At 42.0% G+C, this 21,079-nt stretch overlaps 1 protein-coding gene across 7 annotated transcripts in view; it reads right to left on the bottom strand.

The window, feature by feature from the left end:
• Positions 1–21,079, bottom strand: part of Chst9 (carbohydrate sulfotransferase 9) — a 254,222-nt gene that overhangs the window by 45,588 nt on the left and 187,555 nt on the right. The window lies entirely within an intron of this gene.

Here is a 21,079-nt window from a genome sequence, read left to right as displayed (position 1 = left end):
TTGTCTTCTTTGTCTCTGCGCACAGAGAGTGCTGAAACTAAGTGTACTTTTCACAGTTTAAAGTCTGTGATTCAAAGAGTGGCAGTGAAAATTTGCAAAAGGTTGGTGCAAATATGAGACGACGGGAAACTGGGGGAGGTTTTAGCCTCACTCAGCAGGAAAAGCAAGAGCAAAGCCACATGCCAGGGGCTGGGGACGTAGCTCAGTCTGGAACGAGTCTGCCCTGCAACCATGATGACCTGGTTCAGATCCCCAGAACCCACATAGGCAGGTGATAAGGCGGCGTATGCTGTAACCCCAGTGCTGAGGGTTGGGAGGGCCAGGAAGATGGCACTATGCAGCTCAGTGGCCAGCTGTCCTAGCTGAATCAGTGGTGGAGAGCATCGAGTGACATCTGAAGCCAACTTCTGGCCTCCACATGCATACACACACACACACACACACACACACACACACAGACGTACCAAAACCCAAAACATGTCCCTCCACTTATACTAATAAGTATACACACACACACACACACACACACACACACACTCACACACACAAAACCAGAAACATGTCCCCTCACCTATACCAATAAGTATGTGTGTACTGACTGTCCCCCAGAATATGTCCTTCAACCTATGCCAACAAGTCTACACACTGACCACACACACACAAAATCAAAAACATCTCTCTACCTCAAGTCAGCAAATGAGTATGGAGCAGTGAGGAGATGGTTCTGCGTGGTCAGGGTGCTGTTGTGTTCTAGAGAAGACTTAAACATGAAGTGAAAATTGTATCCTGGACTAGTGTTATATACATATGACTCATGCATTTATATAAAAGATTACTATTGACTTGAATTTGGTGAGGGCATCCAGGGACATTTGGAGCTAGGGAATGATTAAAATGCTGTTTTAGACAGATGTCTACTCAGTGGCATTTCATAAGGAAGGATAGTTCACAAGGAGGGATGGAGGAGTGGGGAAAACGTAAGTGAAGGAACCAGAAGCTCAGTTAACTGGGAGAACACATATTAATGCAAAAGGAAAACCACAAAAATGGGAACAATTGAAAGGAGGGTGTTGAAGGAGTTGAGAGCACAGTTCAGCATTTGATGAACCTCACAATAATGGAGGAGAGAGGAGCAGGGCTCAGAGCCGAGTGCAAAACACTGGGAATCTCTTGTAAGGAGTTGAGAAGAGAGACCGTGGGATGGTAGGCTCTTGATTGGAAATATAAAGAGGGCCACAAATATTTAGAACAAGACATTAGAGAACTGTTGCATTTTGTTAATAATTGATGAGTTTTTAGAGAATAAAATGTAAATTTCACAGTCCCCATTTCCTTGAAGCATTAAAACAGTCTGGAATGTAGCTTAGTTGGAAGAATGATTGCCTTGCTTTCACAAGACCCTGGCTTCTAGCATCGGCACTGTATAAACTGGATATGTCGGTGCATACCTACAATAATCGTAGCATCCAGGAGATGGAACCGGGAGGGTAAGAAGTTCAAAGTTATCCTGGCTACATAAGGAATAGGAGGTCAGCCAGGACAACATGAGACCTTGTGACAGCAATAAAAGTCCCTAATCTTCCAAACCTCAGACAAACTCTACTCAAGAAGCAACCCCAAGTTTCAGCAGAAAAAGAAAATATGCCAATTAAAATTTGGTCTACATCTAAAGATGCTAGCTAGTCTACCTCTAGGAGAAGCAGAACAAGGATTCCAATATGATTTAGAATTGGGGGTCACTAGGCAGAACACAACTTCTCTGAGTTCCCTTGACTGTGAACACACACAGTTACACAATTGTTTTCAGTTAGTCAACAAACACTCGAGGGCTTAACTCAGGGCCTGGCGCCTACAGTGAGTCAGCGAGATCTCTTTCCCTTGGATTGCAGACTACACAAGCAAAGGCTAAGAGACCGGTGGAAGTCAGATGCAAGCTCTTTTCAAGTGTGGCTAAGAAGCATGAACATGAAGATAGCAAGGGACGCTGCTCTGGATTTACGGAAAAGTTCAAGCTACTGTTTACTTTTAATATGAAATAGGGGAATCATGCAAATTTAAATGGCTGACAAATAGCCAAGAACTTTGGCTTAGCCAAATAAGAAACAACAAAAACATTGCATTAACTTTCTAAAAGTTGAATTCCAAAACATAGACATGAATCCCAGTTCTACGTGTTGTCTCTTCTGTTCCCGGGACGGCCAAGCAGTTCAGAATAAGGAATGCCACCCTTGGGCTAGTGAGATGGCTCAGTAGGTAAAGGAACTTGTTGCCAAGTCTGATGACATGAGTTCCATCCCTGGGTCCCACATGGTGGAAGGAGAGAACCAACTCCCAAAGGCTTTCCCCTGACCTTCACACATGCATGCACACATGCTCCATGGCATGCATACACAAGCACGCACTCCCATGCAGAACATGTAAATAAATACAATATAGATAGAAAAAGAAAACTTTTTTATCTTCATTTCTGTTTGGGGGAAATCAGCTGAGACAAGGGCACTAAACTCCTAACCTTTTAGTAAACTGACATTAAGTCTACTAGGGAATACAGACACTGCTTGTGGGTGTTTTAGTTTTTTAAAATTATCTATGTTTATATGTTCCACACCCTTTTTAACCATTCTTCTATTGAGGGGCACCTAGGTTGTTTCCAGGTTCTGGCTATTACAAATAGTGCAGCTATGAACATAGTTGAACAAATACTTTTGTAGTATGATAGGGCATCTCTTGGGTATATTCCCAAGAGTGGAATTGCTGGGTCCTGAGGGAGGTTGACTCCCAGTTTTCTGAGAAACCGCCACACTGATTTCCACAGTGGCTGCACAAGTTTGCATTCCCACCAACAATGGATGAGTGTTCCCCTCACTCCACATCCTCTCCAGCATAGGCTATCATTGGTGTTTTTGAGTTTAGCTATTCTGACAGTTGTAAGATGGTATCTCAAAGTGGTTTTGATTTGCATTTGCCTGATCGCTAAGGAGGTTGAGCATGACCTTAAGTGTCTTTTGGACATTCGAAGTTCATCTGTTGTGAATTCTCTGTTCAGGTCAGTACCCCATTTTTTAATTGGGTTAATTAGAGTTTCAGTGTTTAGTTTCTTGAGTTCTTTGTATATTTTGGAGATCAGACCTTTGTCTGATGAGGGGTTGGTGAAGATCTTCTCCCAGTCCGAAGGTAGCCTTTTGACCAAACCGGATTCTCTGAATGTGGCTGACATGGGAGCTGACTGAGAAGCCATTGACAATGGCACTGGGTCTTGTTTTGTCTGCATGAACTGGCTTTTTGGGATCCTGGCCTGTTTGGATGCTCACCTTCCTGGACCTGGAGGGAGAGGGGAGGAACTTGGATTTCCCACAGGGCAGGAAACCCTTGGGAATGCTCTTGGGAATGGTGAGGGAGGAGGAGAGGGAGTGGGGGGAATGGGAGGGTATTGGGAGGAGGGGAGGAAGTGGAAATTCTTTAAATAAATAAATAAGGAAAAAAATAAAATTATCTATGTTCCATATACCAACAGTCACCCAAGTATGGCTGGACTTAGTCTGCAGGGCCATACTTCTGTGATTATTGGTCAGTCTCCCAAGCTCTTCCAACCTAATAGACAGAGTGACAATACTTCTCCATAGAGTGTAGGTTAATATTATCAGAAAGAAAAAGTGAAGCCTGCGCCCTTTTTCAGTGGTCTTCCCAGAGTATCTCTCAGCAAACGTAAAGTATGTCTCGGGCTTGTGGTTCAAGCAGCAGAGGGCAAGCAGAAGGAGGCACCTTTAGTTGGTTCCATTATGGCTTCATTTTCCAGACCCAACCTATCAGATATTGTCTATATGATCCTAATATGAATGGATGGACTCTGAAGCATTTACATAATTTCTCTGAGTTTCAATATGTATTTTCCATTTGTTTGCTTTCGTTACATTTCAGAAGTTATAAGTGTTTGCTCTACTCCTGGTTGGGATGGAGACAGGATGGCTTTTGGATGGGATGGGATATCACCAAATGAATTTTATGATAGGAATCTGTGAGAAAAGGGTAGAAATGATAAACTTGACCTTGATTCATGGAGTACCACAGAGTGTTATTAAGACTCCTATTTGTCTTTGGCATTTAAAACACAGAGAGCTCATTCTACATTGACAAACACCAAAATCCAATCTTGCCTTCCTACTGTTCATAAAGGAGTCTATGGAATTTTAGGGTCATGTTTTTAAATTTAGCAATGAGTGTGCTGATTATTTTGTTTCAGAGTGGTGATAGAGTAAGTTTCTTAAAACTTCTATTCGGAAAAGACTCATGTATAGTCAATTTTGTTTGTTGCTATGAAACCAATTATTCTCTCCTTCTCTCTCTTGCTCTCTCTCTTTGTGTGTATGTGTGTGTGAACTTGATCATGTATGGAGGTCAGGAGACAGAATTTAAGGGGCTGGATGTCTCTTTCTGCCCTGCAGATCTAGAAGGATGGAACTCAAATCATATCAGGTTTGGGGGCAAGCACCTTTACTTGCTGACCCCATGTCACTGGCCCAAAACAATTATTATTATTATTATTATTATTATTATTATTATTATTATTTTTGAGACAGGGTGCCTAGTCCAGGCTGGCTTTAAAGTTCCTGTGTAAAGTAGGGAGTGATCTTAAATTTCTGACCCTGCTTTCCTTCATCCTAAGTTCTGGGAACACAGGTGTGTAACACCATGTTCTGTTTATGCAGTACTGATTAAACTTGGGGATACACGCACACCAGGCAAGTGCTGTACCAACCAACTTACACCCTAAACCTGTTCTTAACAATTTTATAAAAGATTTCTAAGACGATTTATGTGATTTTCATTTTAAAATTTTCTATTCTTTTTTCCATACATGAATAGAGAACATAAGCCTATATAGTTATATGCTGTAGGCAGAACCATACTAATTCTCCTAGAGTGCTGCTGTTTACCTCACTGTAATTCCACATTTAAACACAGAACTGGAGGTGGTGATTTGTCTTCTCTCATTGCTGGCCTGATCCATCTTTCTCTCTTAACCACGTTTGGGTCAATAATGTTTTGGTTGCTTGAACTACCAATCACAATCTCACACAACCAGAGACTTCTTTCTCTTTGGTTTGATTAAATTCATATTAATGCTGACTTTCCTTTTTCCTCTAATCAGAAATATTTGCTATACAAAAACTTATTCATACTAGCATAATGCTGGCTCTTAGTTCAAATAACCAGATACAGTTGCTGTTGTCTCTATCCCAATACCAGCCCTAGGAAAGACCTGCTTCGGAAAGAGTCAGCGCCACTTTTCATACTAAATTATTGTCTAGACTTCTTTCACACACAGACAATGTCTGAGATCGAGACGATTTTTACTGATTAAATATTTAGCATTGAATGTAAATGTAGGTTTAATACTTTAAGCTGTGCAGTTTTCTTAATATTATTTATACTGAGAGCTGTGATGAGATGATTTTTGGAAGAATTGAGAATGGAAGCAGCTAGAAAACAATTGCAGCATCCTTGAGGAGGTAAGAAGGTCCTGAGAGAAGATGAATGACATTAAGATTGTGTGTGTGTGTGTGTGTGTGTGTGTGTGTGTGTGTGTGTGACCCACTTCAGAAATATGCAGGAGGTGAAAATGATTTAGTGGGGACGTGTGAGAGAGAAATAAGAACAAACAGAAGATTAGAAATGTGCCAAGTATTTGGGTGACTGATGTCATTCAAGGAGCAAAGGATAAGACAATGGAGCTCTACTTCATGCACTGCTTCAGAAAGTGCAGGACCTCTAATGCCAAAAACATTGGGTAGGTAGATGGGCGTGTGGCTGTGAATCTTGAGGGAACTCCCTGGATTTAAATGTGGGTGTAGATGTTGTTATAGCACTGGACTTCATTGAGATCGACCATGAAGGATATTATTCAGCAAAAATAGAACAGGTAAGAAGAAAGAAAGCAGGGCTCTGACTAGAGGAAGAGAAATGCAGAAAAGCAAGAGGAAGTGTGGCAAGGAAGGTAGAACATTGACAAGGTGTGGCGTTATGAGTAGATGGAGACCAGGAAGTGAGCAGGAGCCATTCTCCCCTGGCTGGTGAGACAATTTTTGAGAATCTAATAAAACTATTCGTGAGTTTGTTCCTTGGCTAACCCTTTGACTCCCAGTCACCCTCCAAAGTGTATGCATGATTGCATTACTCATAATAGCAAAGAACACAAAGAATAACTCAAGCATAGATACTCCCGGGAGGACTGTTAATTAAAGGATAGGGTTGACACCACGGCTATGCAAATACCAGTGCTTGCCACCAAGTCTGACCACCACAGTTCCACCCCTGACACCCACACGGTGGAAGGAATAAGCCAAGTTCCACAAGTTATTCTCTGTTGTCATGTGCATGCCATAGTGTGTGTGCACAGACACGTGTATCAATACACACTCACACAAATAAAAGATAGAGAGTAAGACAAGAGAACCTTTTGGAGCTAAGGCCTCGCATGTTCATATGGTTATGTTTGCAGGAAGAATAAACTAAAGATGAATTTATTTATTCTTTTAGTTTGTGTGTGGTTTGTTTTCTGTTTCTATGGGGAAGGGCTAGTGTCAATCCCACAGAGGGGACCACTCTAAGAATCTTGTTAGGAGATACCTTGCTACAGAGCTGTGAATTTTGAGTGAATTTGAGCAAACCTGTTGAACACTCAAAGTATAAATGTCTAGAATGTGAATCCTAAACTGGACACTAAAAAGAAGCTTTCTAAATTGCTAAACTAAAATAAAGAACCTAAAACAAAAATAGAAGAAAAATTCAAGTCACTGTGAATTTTTTGTTTCTGTTTGTAGTTTACAATTTAAGCATGAAATACACTGACAATATAGTGAAAAGGACTTGTAGGCATCACTCGGTATGACACCTATTGTAGCATTGTAATTGTGAAGTTTTGTTGTTCTGAGACAGGGTTTAACTCTGTAGACCAAGCTGACCTAGCACTCCCAGAGATCTGCCTGCCTTTGCCTCCTAAGTGCTAGAATTAGAGGTATGTGCTACTACGCCTGGCCTTTGAGGCTAATCTAAGTTTGCTACAGGATAAGAAATATGTATCATAAGCAAACAATATTATTAAAAATGGCTTTCTCCAGTAAGAAAAAAGAAAATGCCAAATCCCAGAAATTTTGTATCTATGGAAAAGTTGATATAAACATCAAGAAGAAAACAATCCCAGCTAAACCATTTGCCATTGGTCCTCCTCTCTTAAATTTGCTTATTTCTGCTAGAGATCAGCACTAAGTATAAGGTGCGCGTGTGCATGTGTTCATGTGTGTGTGTGTGTGTGTGTGTGTGTGTGTGTTACATTTATTGGTATTTACCAAATTATTGTTGAAAGCAATAATGCTCCAGGAATTCTGTGCTGGTTAATCTTGTCAACCTGACTGGATTAGCAAACCTGTAGGAGATATCTGTGGGGACACTCTGAAGGGAGCTTCAGGGCATTTACAGACACAACCAGACATGAGCCCCTGATGTGGTGAAGGATTTATTCCATTAATGAATTCAAAGTCTGATCAGACTATTGGGGTGTGGTGGGAGTGTGGATGGCAGATCCTGGTTGTGAAAGGTGGGTCACAGGAGGCAGGGTTGTCTGTGGGGGCTGTATCTTGCCTTGCCCCATCCCTGTTCAGGCTCTGCTTTGCGTCCAGGCTGCCGTAACTTGAACAGGTCTGTTCTGTCACATACTTATTGCTACGATGAGCTGAGACAATCTTTCCTTCCCTTAAGTTGTTCTAGTTGTTTCTTTCTTTTATTTCTTCCTGTTTGCTTGCTTTTTCTTTTCCTTTTCTTTCTTTTTTCTCTTTCTTTTCTTCCTTTCTTTCTGTTTTTTTTTTTTTTCTGATGGACCTTCTGTATCTCAGGCTGGCTCTGAGCTGCCAGCCTCCACCACCCCTGAATGTATGGAGCACCACACTCAGTTTACGCGAACCTGGGAATGGAAACCAGGGCTTTGCTCATGGTAGGCAAGCACTCTACCAAGAGAGCTAGTTGGGTGACTGCCGAGGTGTTGTCTTGGTGTTGTGTGGGTATTGTCTCTGGGTAGGAACGTTTCCTCAGAAAGTAGGAGCCCACAAGTCCTCCCCAAGGCTATATAAGCAATAAACAGACGCTGGGGAGGGGCCACTCTTTGATGGGATAATTGCCCTTCAGTTGCAGGGACTTGCCCTTGAGGCAGCTGCCGGAGACTACACTCTTCTAAGTAAGCCAAGTAAACACACGTGCTCACCATACTAAACTTGGAAAGGATTCTTGGGTCTGTCTTTGCCATCTCTGGGCTGGATAGACCTTGACTCTTAAGAAAGCCACGCAACAGTAGCCAATATGGCTATGGCATAGACCTGCCTTGAGCAGGGAAAGGGACGTGTCATCCACTAATGTGGAAAGACAAGAGAGTAGAGAATACACACCCCATGCTGGAACAAGGCAGTCTGCTGAAACCAGGAGCGAGGCATCTGAGTGGGTGCTGACGTTGGAATACCTCACGGGTGCGTGAAGGCTGCGAGACTCAAGTTTTTCTTTTCCTCTAATTAAGAGGTCTTACAAGGGTTAAAAGTAAAACATGGATTTGCTCCTAAGATTTATTCTTGAGAAATCTCAAAGGGTCTGTACAAAGTAAGCTCTGCGTATGTGTTCAAGGTTGAGAGATAATAAACCTGAGAACAGCCCAGAATGAGGCTCTCTCCGTTGGCTAGGGAAGCAGTCCTGTGTGCCTTTCCTGGGACCAGGTGGAAAATGGTCACGAGGACACAGATCAAAATGTGTTTTCTGGGAAAACCTTACATATATCTAAATGGGTAATGGATTCAGGGGTAACCTTTTCCTTTTTGTTTCTTTCCCCATTCTAATTTTCTTTAATGCACCCTGTTACATATGTAATAAAGAAGATTGTATGTCAAAATAAATAGAAAAATTGGATTGACATAAACACAGTCACCATGGGGACACTACCCTCTTGTTTTCTTTACTATTAACTCAATCTCTTTGCTGGGAAAAGTTTAGAGAATTCAGGTGAAAGTAATCAACACCTATTTGCCACCCTGACTCCTACTGGCAGGGCTTGTGCTTGGTTCAGGAACAGCAGGAGTGATCTCCCACAGGCTCCTGTGTTGGAAGGCTGGTCCACGGGGCCCCTGAGAGCTGAGGCCTACCGCAGATTAAACAGGTCACTGGTTGCCTGGGGCTTGGGAGAGATTTACTCTGGTCTTGTGCACGTCTTGCTAAAGTGGGTTGTGATGGAGAGAGCCACTGCTTGTGCTTAGCCCGTCTGCACAGGGATGCTTTGTTTCCCCATCCCCCTACCATGACGTGAGGGTGCTGGCATCATGTTCTTAGGACAGGCAAGCTATCAAAACTGTAAGTCAAATTAATGTCTTTATGAAACAACCAGGATCACTTATTATGTGATAACAATGCAAGTTGCATGAAGACAAATGGGTAACATTTATTGTGCATTTGTCCATATATTTTAATATTACTTTACAAAAGTGGTACTGGCTGTTTTAACACATAAAGTGTGTAAAAATTTTCACTCACTTAAAAACTTTTGCATGCCATTAAGTGTTCTTGCTTCATATTGTTTTATATTTTGTCTTATTTTATTTTTTTGAGACATAGTCTGATGTGTAAGCAAGGCTGGTCTTGACTTTAATAAATATCCGAGGATGGCCTGAGACTCAGGGCAATTCCCCAACACAGCCTTCTGAGTATTGGAGTTAGAGTTACGAGTCACCATTCCTCACTATGTATAATTTTGAAAGGCTTAACAGTGTCAACTTGTTTAATAAATCAAAACTTGAAAATATTTATTTTAGGGACATCTCTATCATCTAGTTTGAGTCCTATCAGATGGAGCATGGAGGATAATGATGTTCACACGTAGGAGGCTTCGAACACACTCATGACCCTTCTTAGTTCACACTCCCGGAAGTGAAATGGATGGATTAGAGTTTGACTCGGTGTCTAAACTAAGAACACCAATAATGTCCCTCCTATTTCCATCAACTCTAAGTTTAAAAGGTGTCATTTTAAAAGGAAATAATATTTATATGATCCCAGTGTTGTGGCTTCATCTTTTGTTAGACAACTTGAAGCATTTTAATAGTCTTCTGGTGCGTGGGCACTCCTCTGCCCATCCTTCTGGCTTTCTTTCCTAAGGGAAACCCTGTGTGCTCTTACATTTTGCCTACCACATATCTTTCCGAATTTGTCTTTCACTTTGTTTATGCTTTGGTGACTAAATGGTAAAATGGTGGCAGCCACGGCTGGTGCTCAGCAAGTCGCTGCAGAGCCCTCTACCATGCTGGCCCATACCACAATTTGTCATTCAGCCCTCCCACACTGAGTGACAGCAGGCAATGCAGGCGGTGAACACTGAGAGTGGCAGGAGGTGACCATGTAGATAATTTCCTGGCTGGGAGGTGGTGCCACCCTCCCCACTTCTGAGCCTAAGTCGCTTCCTCAACAGGACTGGAAAGGCACAGCCTTGGCTCCTTTTACAGACAATAAGGTTGAATCTATATGCAACAAACACTCCAGAATAATGTTAGCTTTGTAGTCTAATAGTGGGCTTAATCAGTATGTGTTAAGAAGCACACGTGACCATATAATTAAATATGAAGAATTCGGATGGGCATGTTTTAACACCTGCTGAGAGAAAGCAATAGTAACTTTTAAGTAATTTGCCTTGAAAAATAAAACTATTTTCCTAATAAATACATGTACAACATCTACGTCTATAAATTATAACTTGGTTGGCTACTAAGACATAGTTAAGGCTTCAAATACGCCATTTCTTCTTTGCATTTCAGTAAAATCTATCCATCCATCCATCCATCCATCCATCCATCCATTCATTCACTAATTCATTCAGACTTTCAAGGTACGAAAAGACTGAAAATTTGCTCTCTGTTGGCGCTCAGCTGGACACCAGGAAAATGAAAACTGAAGTGGTTCTTCCTCATGGATTAGAAGGTAGAGAAGCCGACACCTCTAGAGGGATGGTTTCCCTAGCATTATGACAAGGTGCCGAAGACAAGGGAATACTGAAGAAGCAGGGCATGGGGAGAAACGTCTCAGACTTTAGGGGTCAGCACCACTGTGGGTGTGTGGAGAAACATCTCAGGCTCTGGGGACGTAGCATCATTATAGCTATGGGAAAAAATGTCTCAAAGGCTCTAGCATCTCAAGGGAGGTGGATCCTTATAGATCGCTCCCTCTCTGGTCCTTGCTTAGCCTGTGGTGAGGTCACTCTCATCTCACTTGCCTCAGGGTGCTGTATCATCTTCCTGGCCAACTCCCTCCGGTTCTTCCTTAGATTTTGGAAACAATCCCTTGTAGATGACCATCCTCATCCACCTCAGCCGGGGCATGGCCGCTGTCTCGCCTGTGATAGACACTGACTGTGACTTAGAGCAGCTGACGCCCACCTCGACAGTGACAGACTCAGAGGGTGGCAGTGGTATGAGTGTGTGTTTGTGTGAGGGGGTGGTGTTTCCCTTGGGGACCGAGAGACAAAGTCAGTGCGGGGGAAATATCCATACAGGAGTCTGGCAGGAAGTGGCAGGTGTTAGGGAAGGCTGCACATGTTAGACTTCAGCAATTATTAGTGATATGAACCAGAGCTGGAGGAAAATGATTGGTTCTATAGTCATAAGACTCTCTGAAGCTCCAAAATGAATGTTTCCTGACACCATTCCTTAGATGAGAAAGTTGAGGCTTCAATAAGTTACTGATTTGCTTGCTCATTCGTTCATTCATTCATGCATTCATTCAATAAACATTGAAGGAATGTAATGTTCTATACACTCTCTTGGGGACAAAGAGAGTCTGAAGCAAAAACCAAAACAAAACAAAACAACACTATCTGGTGGAACAGATTCGAACCCAAGTCAATCTGACTCTAGATACAGTCCTCCTTTATGGTCTTAAGATGCCCAACTATTAGATAAAAATCTCAGTTAAAGTAAGTCTTGCATGGAAGACCCAGTGATCTACTTTTTTCTGGGACGTCACCGTCCTTGGACTGCTTGGTCATCTTTGCTTCTGGATGTGCACTGTCAGTGAAGCACAGTGGAATCTTCACATGTCCTGAACTCGACATTATTGTTTATCCTCATCAGGATGGGTCACCAAAACTATGTATGTCACTGAGCTCTTGGGCCGGCTTTTTGGAACATGAGGGACAAGATATCAGCTGCCTACAAGCTCCCCCATCTGTCCAAATGGAAAAACTTCACAGGTCTGAAGGATGCTTGGCCTCTCAGACCAAGTTTGTACTTTAAAAGAACACTGAGAAAGAGCAAAGCAACTTTTTATGTGATTTTACAAACAGAAGCATCAATCTCAATGTAAAGTTTATTTGTCCTAGAGTGGTAGAAATTGTGGGTATGAGTGCAGATGTGAGGGGCGCTGAATTGTTCGGCTGGTAGGTGTTTTCAGAGCAGACATGAGGACCCAGGTGCAGTGCCCCGAATTCATGTGACATTCCAGGCATGGGGGTACTTGCTGTAATCCCAGTGTTGGGAAGGTAAAGACTGGCAGATCCCCTGGGCTCACTGGCCAGCCAGACTAGTCTAATTGATCAGACCCTGGGTCCCACTGAGAGATCATGTGTTAGAGACTAAGGTGGATGGTTTCTGGGGAATGACACCTAGCTTGTCCTGTAGTTTTCACAAGTCCGGTGTGATGGTTTCCCCACACCTACAGTCCCCCAAATAAGAATGCAGCCTTAATTTCAGGACAAGATATGTATTTATGTAACTACCTGATTCTTGATTTATTACTCAAAAATAGGGGTGAATTGAATAACTCTTATCCATTTTTCATAAGAACAGAATGGGGCAAAGCATATATTTCAGTTGGCACAACAATATCACGTTGTAAGTGTTCAGCCAAACACTCCCTACAAGGAAAGGGGACATGATTGTGCAACCTAATCTGTATCAAGCGCAACACACTTTAGTTTGGAAAAAAGTGGACATTATTTAAACTTAGAAACCAGATGTTCCTTAAACCTAAGAAGACAGAATTAAGACTGAGATCAAGAAGGAAGCAACGCAAGCTTCACATGCCTAAAGTAATGAAGATCTGGAGACTAAATTTAAATCTACATTATTTATTTTATTCCGTTGTTCCTTTTTACTTTGGTCAAAAAGTCTGTGCTGTGATTCATCGGTGTATTCAGAGCCATTTCTCTTCTTGTGAGTTTCAGTAAATGACCTTAAAAGGTATTGTTACATAGCACATGCGTACATGTTCTACCAGCCATTGGAAGGATGCTGGATGTGCCTCATATCCTACGGGGAATATCCATTGGACACTGGGGAACCGAATGCGGTCTTGTCACCTCTGCTAGAGCCTATTTGCACCAGACCCAGACAAGAGCATGGGAGAGTTAAGCTAATAAGTCACTTGGTAAAGGAAAATTAAGGGTCCATGGAAGTATAGAGAAGAGGGCAGAAGACATATTTTCCTACATTCAGAAACAAATGATATCATTTTGGACTTTGAATTTATTTTCCCATTCAGTGTGCATTGCTTGTTTATGTTTTATTTTCCTTGGTCTGGTCACACTAATTGAGAAAAATGAAATCTGAGCCTAGATATCTGTCGTGGTAACTCATGCTCTCATGGTAGAATTTGCTGGGTGGGAGACAATAGGCAAGGTGTTCACCCATACAGAGACCCTGGGTCTGTCAATGTTATTTGGGGAGACATAAGCCTGTGGTCCCACAACCTCCAGCAGCCTTGTCTGTTTACTGCGTGTATCTCACAAATACCTCCATGGTCCTTGTGTGCCGTACTATGGAGAAGGGTGGGAACACTGTATGTTTGGAAGGAGAAGCGCTGAGCTTTTTCAGGGCAAGGCTAAAGGAAGTAGGCAGTGAGCTTGCACTGTTTCATGGGACAGTGGTAGAAAGTTCAGTAAACAGTGAGATAAGGAAGATGGGGTAAGACAAATAAATACACAGGGTCGAGGGAGCTGGGATTCTGGTTAATGGTCCCAAGAACAGCTCGGTCAGGCTGACACCTGTTTTGGAATAGATACCCTTCCTTGCTAATGCTTAGAACTGTAATTTTTTTCATTATGTGAGGTTGTCCAAAGTAAACATCTTTTGGGGAAGATGTTACCAACTTAATATGAGGAACCACTCTTTCCCAGTGAGCAACCCTAAACTATGTATTACCCAGACTTAGGATTTTAACTGACTACAACTAGATTGCAAATCTCCAGTGAGCGACACCTGGTTGAAGGGCATGGCCAAAGCTGCACTACCTAGCTTATAGTGTCTTTCCCAATTCTGAAAACACTCCTCTAAGGTGGGACGCTGGCACAGGTGGGAGGCTGGTGTCCACTTTTGAGAGTTGTCTGGCCAGTGCTATCATTTTATAACTGTGAAAATTTGTGTGGTAATCTAAGAGAGCTGGTAGCATGCTATTGATTTATTCTGGCCATGGTCTGAGCTTTTTATAGACCAGCACTCCTGGGCAGCAGGCCATGTTGCTTAGTTCAACCTTACTTTGACCCTGGCCTATAACATGGAGTTTGGCATCACCTGAGTTCAAGGGCTGGGTCTGTCACTCATTAGCTGTCTGAGCATGGGGAAGATATTTATTCTCCCTAAGTCACAAATTGCAAATAAGACATATGTGGATAATAATGTAGTTGTTTTCATGGTATTTCTGTGAAGGCTAAATCAGTAACAAGTGTCAAGGAGAGCTTGATACAAGCTCATTGTCCATTGTAATGCTACAACAATAAAAATCATTGTAGGTTCAACAGTAAGAAGACCACATCTATGATTATATATGCATATACACATGTATATCAATATAGCCACATATACATGCATGTATATATATACTATTAGATACTGAATAAAAACATAAAATTAAAGAGTCTTATGGTCAACTGGTACCTATTGAGGGGTCCAGAAAGGAAACAGTCCACAATAGGACAAGTGATGAAGATTGAAGCGGGGGATGAAGACTAAAGGGGGGATCCCTGGAACTCTGACAACCAATGAGACGGGACTTGCAATGTAAACAGAGTAGACACACATACGACCCACCTTAGTGAGAGTTCCTAATGCTGTAGGGGTTATTAAAAATAGTATTCAGAATGCTGTCTTAATATTCACAACTACTTGTGCTTGCTTCTTTCTAAAGTCTCGGACATTTCATTTTTCTTGCCTTCCTTCTCCCTTCCTTCCTCTTTTCTTCTGACCATGTCTTTAGCCCAGGCTGACCTTGGACTTGCTGTGGATCTGAAGATAATCTTGAACTGATCTGTCTGGGCTGTTGAGAATATAGCCTTGCAGCAGTCCACCTGGTCTGTGTGGAACTGGGGAGTAAACCCAGAGCCTTGGGCATGGGGAACAAGCACTCTACCAACTGAGGGACACCCCAAGCTCATTTTCAGGTATTTTAACAGACAGACCACATTGATGACTGAGGGCGAGAAGGTTAGGTTAAGAAAATTTGCTCATAAGTTTTAATAATTTGGGGGAGTAAGTTCAAAATGTGGAATCCTTTTCAATGAGAAATTGATTTATGTGCCAGTGGTTATAATAAAAACCAAGGAATTGCTAAAGTTGATAGGACCCTTTCATCTTCCTAAAGATATGTCTGCTGAATCCTTGCACAGGACCAGATCCTCTCTGTGTGCTGTGATTACCATTTAATGAATAAAGAAACTGCCCTGGCCTGTTGATAGGACAGATTTTAGGTAGGTGGGGAAAACTGAACTGAATGCTGGGAGAAAGAAGGTAGAGTCAGAGAGACACCATGGAGCCACCAGAGTCAGACATGCTGAATCTTTGCCAGTAAGCCACTGCCACATGGCAATAAACAGATAAATAGAAATTGGTTACATTAATATAAAGGTTAGCCAATAAGAAGCTAGAGCTAACGGGCCAAGCAGTGTTTTAATTAATACAGTTTCTGTGTGATTGTTTTGGATGTAAGCTAGCCGTGCGGCCGGGAACCAACAAGTGACCCCCTCCAACAAGACCCGGTACAGGTGAGTAGAGGTTTTTAAAAACATGTTGTTTAAAATTCTAAAACAGAAATATGTATTCATTTTAAGTTGCAAAAACAGAAATCTAGCTGTTTGGGGATTTTTAAATTTTTATCTCCCCTGTCTTAAATTCTTTTGAAATAAGGCAGGCATATTAATAATGAATATGGTCCTTCTCAGTTCAACAATGTTCTCCATGAAACCCTAGTGCTGCCTTCCAAGCTCTTCCTGGGTGCTGCACATCATGTATACAAATATTTGTGCTCCCATGAGGTTGCTTGTAATTTGCCATCTAACAAATTAGCCACAGCCCACCTGTCCTGGCACAAGCTTTCAGCTGTCTCCTCAGTTTCCCAGGCCCCTTATCAAGGGTGGAAAGGGTTCTGATTTGCTATCAACTGAACTCATGAAGAGAAATTAGCCATCTAGAGGCACTCAAATTGTTTTGGCATTTCAGGTTGTTCTTGGGCTGATCTCTGATGTGCACTGGTGAAATGAAAATAAGACATTCCTCTCTAATAAGCTTCGCAGAGGTTCCTGTAGAGGTGGAACAGACATTCTGCCAGCAGACACCACTCCTTACTGTTCCAATGGTGGATGTCTTGGGTGAGCCTGAGGATGTCTCTTTTCAGTTTTAGGAATGATTGAGTAAACATTGCAGCTGCGCTTTGTGGGGGTTGGCTCGACAGAGCTGTGGAGCTGAAATATTAATTTAATAATATTAAATATTAATATTATTAATATTAATAATGAAGTATTATTATATAAATAATACTATTCTCCCTTTAATAAAATTCTCTATGTCCTCAGACTCTCTGTGAATGAAATATTTCAACATCGAGGGATCATAAAGTGAACATTAAAATTCTTAAGACCAGCCTAACTCCTCAGGATCAGCCACAGCTAACAGCCCCTGTACAGAATCCTGAGAACCTATGGCACATACTCTGTGCAAGGACTTATCCATTTGTCTTTGTGCGCCATGTGTGACATTCAGCAACCTTTTCTTCCATTTGCCAGCATGTGGCTAAACATCTCTTTGTCCATACTCATTGAGATGGACCTCATCATTGCTAACTGCAGCCTATCCAGTTCAGCTTAAATTCTATGCTGTAAGGCATGTAACTATTGTATATGCGTCGAGATTTTTTTATTATAAGAAATTTGTCAATAACCATACCTGTGTACTTTTGATTTACACAGTATACTTTGTAGGCTAAATTCTCAGACTCAGAATTATTTGGATAAATGGTATGTATATTTAAATTTTTAGTTGTTATTACAAATGACCATATAAAAGGCTACACAATTAACACTTTCACCGGGAATGTATGAGTGTTTGCTGTACTAGCCATATCTTCTGGTCTTCATCATTATAAAGCTTTGAAACTGTGGCCATCATTTTGATACTTATTGGCCTTAAAAATTATGATTCAAGTATATTCTTTTCTGAATGCTAATTACTTGTATTTTTTTCTGCAAACTGCCCATTTCCTACATGTCTTTCCTTTTATTTAATGGTTTTGTTGCAGAATAGTAAAGTTAGATATTTGTATATCAGATTTTATCAATTTTAGTTCCATAATATATAAAATGAACTATTTTCTTCTAGTACTTTTATGGTTTATTTATTTAGAGACAGAATCTCTAGCATAGGCTGACTTCAAAGTACATAGCTGAGAATGATCTTGAAACCCCCCCCCCTCTCCATGCGTGTGTGCGTGTACACTATCTGTTTGACTTAGTAACACATGTGTGCGGATGTGGTCACCCATGCTCATGAAGACCAGAGACTTTCTGATCAGATGTCCCACTTTTACAGTCTGCACTTGATTCACTGGAGACGAAGTTTCTCCCTGAACTGGCAGCTAGCCTGGCAGCTGGCTAGCTCATCAGGCCTGTCTGCATCCCCACACTGTTGAAGGCAGGTACATGACCATAACCTGCTGTTCCCCGTGGTTCTGGGGATTAGAACTAAGGTCCTTATGCTTGCTCAGCCATCCCTCTTACCCACAGAGTCATTTCCTCAACCCCAACAACCTACTGTTTTGTTCTATTTCTTATCTTATGCTTTAGAATAAGACTCTTCCATCCTTGCTGGTTTTGCCTGTGGTACTAATCTAGAATCCTTCCACTTCTGTCTTCTTCATCTGCACAGAGTTTGCTCATGATTTGGTTCAGCTACGATCCATTCATTCTCTATAATTATTGGAATTTGCATAGATTTATGCTTTAATTTTTAATAATTTTATATTTTTACCAGTACAAATCAACTGTACATAATAGGTTCTATTGTGAGTTTCCCAAGTATCTTTAATACATTTTGATCATATTTCAACATGATTTGGTATCTAACCTCCTTTCTTTAGCTCTCCTTTTATTTCTGTAACTTATAACTAATGAAGATCTGAAATGACCTTTGGTAGTGAGTACATCTTTGAAAGCTATGTCTCTCAGTTTTTCTTTAAAGTATTCATTCTCAGAATAGTTTTCAAAAACAAGCAGGGGAGTCTTTCCTGCACGCTGGGCATTCAGCAATGACACAGAGAGAAGATCCCAATTCTCGCAGAGCTTATATGGGGCAAGCGGGAAAGGACAATGGCAAATAAATAGGTTATATAACAACACTTCATGAGTGCATGTAGAGAATAAATTATGAATAAGAGCTGCAGAATCTGGAGGGGCGGAAGATAAGTTATTAGCTGTTTGGGAAACAGTCTCAGAGCAGCCTTCAAATCATTAGGCCCCATTTTATCATGTCCAGTTTCTTTCTAAGTGGTGTGACCTTATGTGGGTCAGTGTCTTAAATAGAATTTGCCATGTTTCCATTAAAATCTGCTCACTCTGGTCTCTGTTGTTTTACCTGGCCTTGCCATCTTGCTTCTCAGCTGCATAATGTAAAGCTTTCAGGGCGATTTGCTTCTGTCCTTTCCCACCGTCCTGGAATGTCCTCCAAAGCTTCACACCTTGGCTCCATGATGTGTTCTTGAAATATCATAATATCAAATATGTGCAGAAATATCATAATCTGCACATAATGCAGATGTGTGTACACGTTCCTGTGTATGCAGGTGTATGTGGGGGCCAGAGGTCCTCAGGTGGCCATTCTTCAGGCGTCATCCATCTTGGTTTTTGAGACATGGTCTCTTACTGGGACCCGTCACTTGTTACAGTCTAGGCTGGATAGCTGACAAGCCCCGGGGATCCTCCTGGCTCCACTTCTCCTGGGCTGAGATTACAGGTGTGCTCCACCATGCCTGCCTTTTTACATAAGTTCTGGGCTCAGATTCAATTCCTCAGACAGTAGACACTCTATTGACTGAGAAAAAAAAAATTCCTCACAACTGCCCCGTGCCTTTTTTTAATATTATAATCTTAATGTTCTCAAACATAGCTTTCTGACCAAAACCCTTTAGTTGCTTGTGGGAAATAATTTTGATTATATGATGAATCTATAGATGGTGTCATTTCAGAATTAAAATTCGGGGAATCTGAGCTAGGTTCAGTTCTCAACCCTCTTTCCAAATGGAAAGTTGCTATTTGTCAGGTTCTGCCCAGAACACCAGGGCTACAGATGCATCCAGTCTCCACAGTGAGCTCAAAGAGACTGTTGCTTACAAATGAGGAAACTGAGGAATTCAGATGCTGTCTGAGGTAGCAGAGCCAGCAGCGCATTCACAGCCCATTCGTCATGAGGAGGAGGAACAGCTCGGCTTTAAACCAGCTTCATGTGCACGACTTTGTAATGTGTCAGACTCCATCCCTGTTTGTGTGCTCCTGTGGCTGAGTGCCTGTCAGGACCTTGGTCTCTGCTCTCGTGACATGCCCACATGGCCAAAGTCCAGCACACAGGCTTCTGTCCCTTTCTAGGACCAGCCTTACCTGCAGCACTATTTCACCTTCACATCGCTACAGCAGCCCCTGGAAGACTTGCCTAGTCAGCACCAGGGTGCATGCCAGTCTCCCTACCCAACCCAGGGCGAATGAGGGTCTCCCTACCCAACCCAGGGGTATATGGGAGTCTCCCCACCCAACCTAGGGGTGTATGGGAGTCTCCCTACCCAACCCAGGAGTATATGGGAGTCTCCCTACCCAACCCAGGAGTATATGGGAGTCTCCCTACCCAACCAAGGGGTGTATGGGAGTTTCCCCACCCAACCCACCCAGCACAGAGATGCATGGCAGTTTCCCTACCCACCCCACTCAACACAGGTGTGCATGGGAGTTTCCCTATTGAACACAGGGATGCATGGGAGTTTCCCTACCTAACCCAGGGGTGCATGGGAGTTTTTCTACCCAACACAGGAGTACATGAGACACTCTTAACCCAACACAGGGGAGTATGTGAGTCAGTCTCTGTCTTTTTATTTTAAAGTAGATTGCAATGTACTCTAAAGTGGATACAGTGGCTTCCTCTGAGGACAAGGAATGATTTAGTTCCCATGGAAAATGTTTATTGTTGATGACCAAGTCTACCGTAAGACAATTGAATAACAATGGAATAAAATTTCCATTTAGATGCTGGCAATGACTGTAATAAACATACATCATATACACAGTGGGAGTCCTCTCTGTATGCTATGAATACATTTCATTACCATTGGTTAATAAAGAAGCTGCTTTGTCCTATGGCAGGGTAGACTAAAACCAGGTGGGAAATTTGAACAGAGATATATATAGAGAGAGTAGGCAGAGTCAGGGAGACGCTAAGTAGCTACTGAAGGAGAAAGATGCCAAGAACCTTTCCCAGTAAGCTGTAACCTTGTGGCAAAACACAGATGGAGAGAAATGGGTTAATTCAAGATGTAAGAGCTAGCAAAAAAATGCCTGAGCCATTGGCCAAACAGTGTTGTAATTAATATAGTTTCTGTGTGATTATTTGGGTTAGGATGCCTGGGAAATGAGCATGCAGTTTCCATCACACACACACACACACACACACACACACACACACACACACACACTTATTAAGCTTTCCAAATAAAAATTAAAAAAATAAATGCAGAAAGGTTCACTTGACAAACCATTACTAAA

This window comes from Myodes glareolus, chromosome 13 (genome assembly GCF_982192425.1).
Source record: "Myodes glareolus chromosome 13, mMyoGla1.1, whole genome shotgun sequence".
Classification (NCBI taxonomy): Eukaryota; Metazoa; Chordata; class Mammalia; order Rodentia; family Cricetidae; genus Myodes; species Myodes glareolus.
The sequence above is the reverse complement of the archived record's forward strand: the minus strand, read 5'-3'. Positions and strand labels throughout refer to the sequence as shown.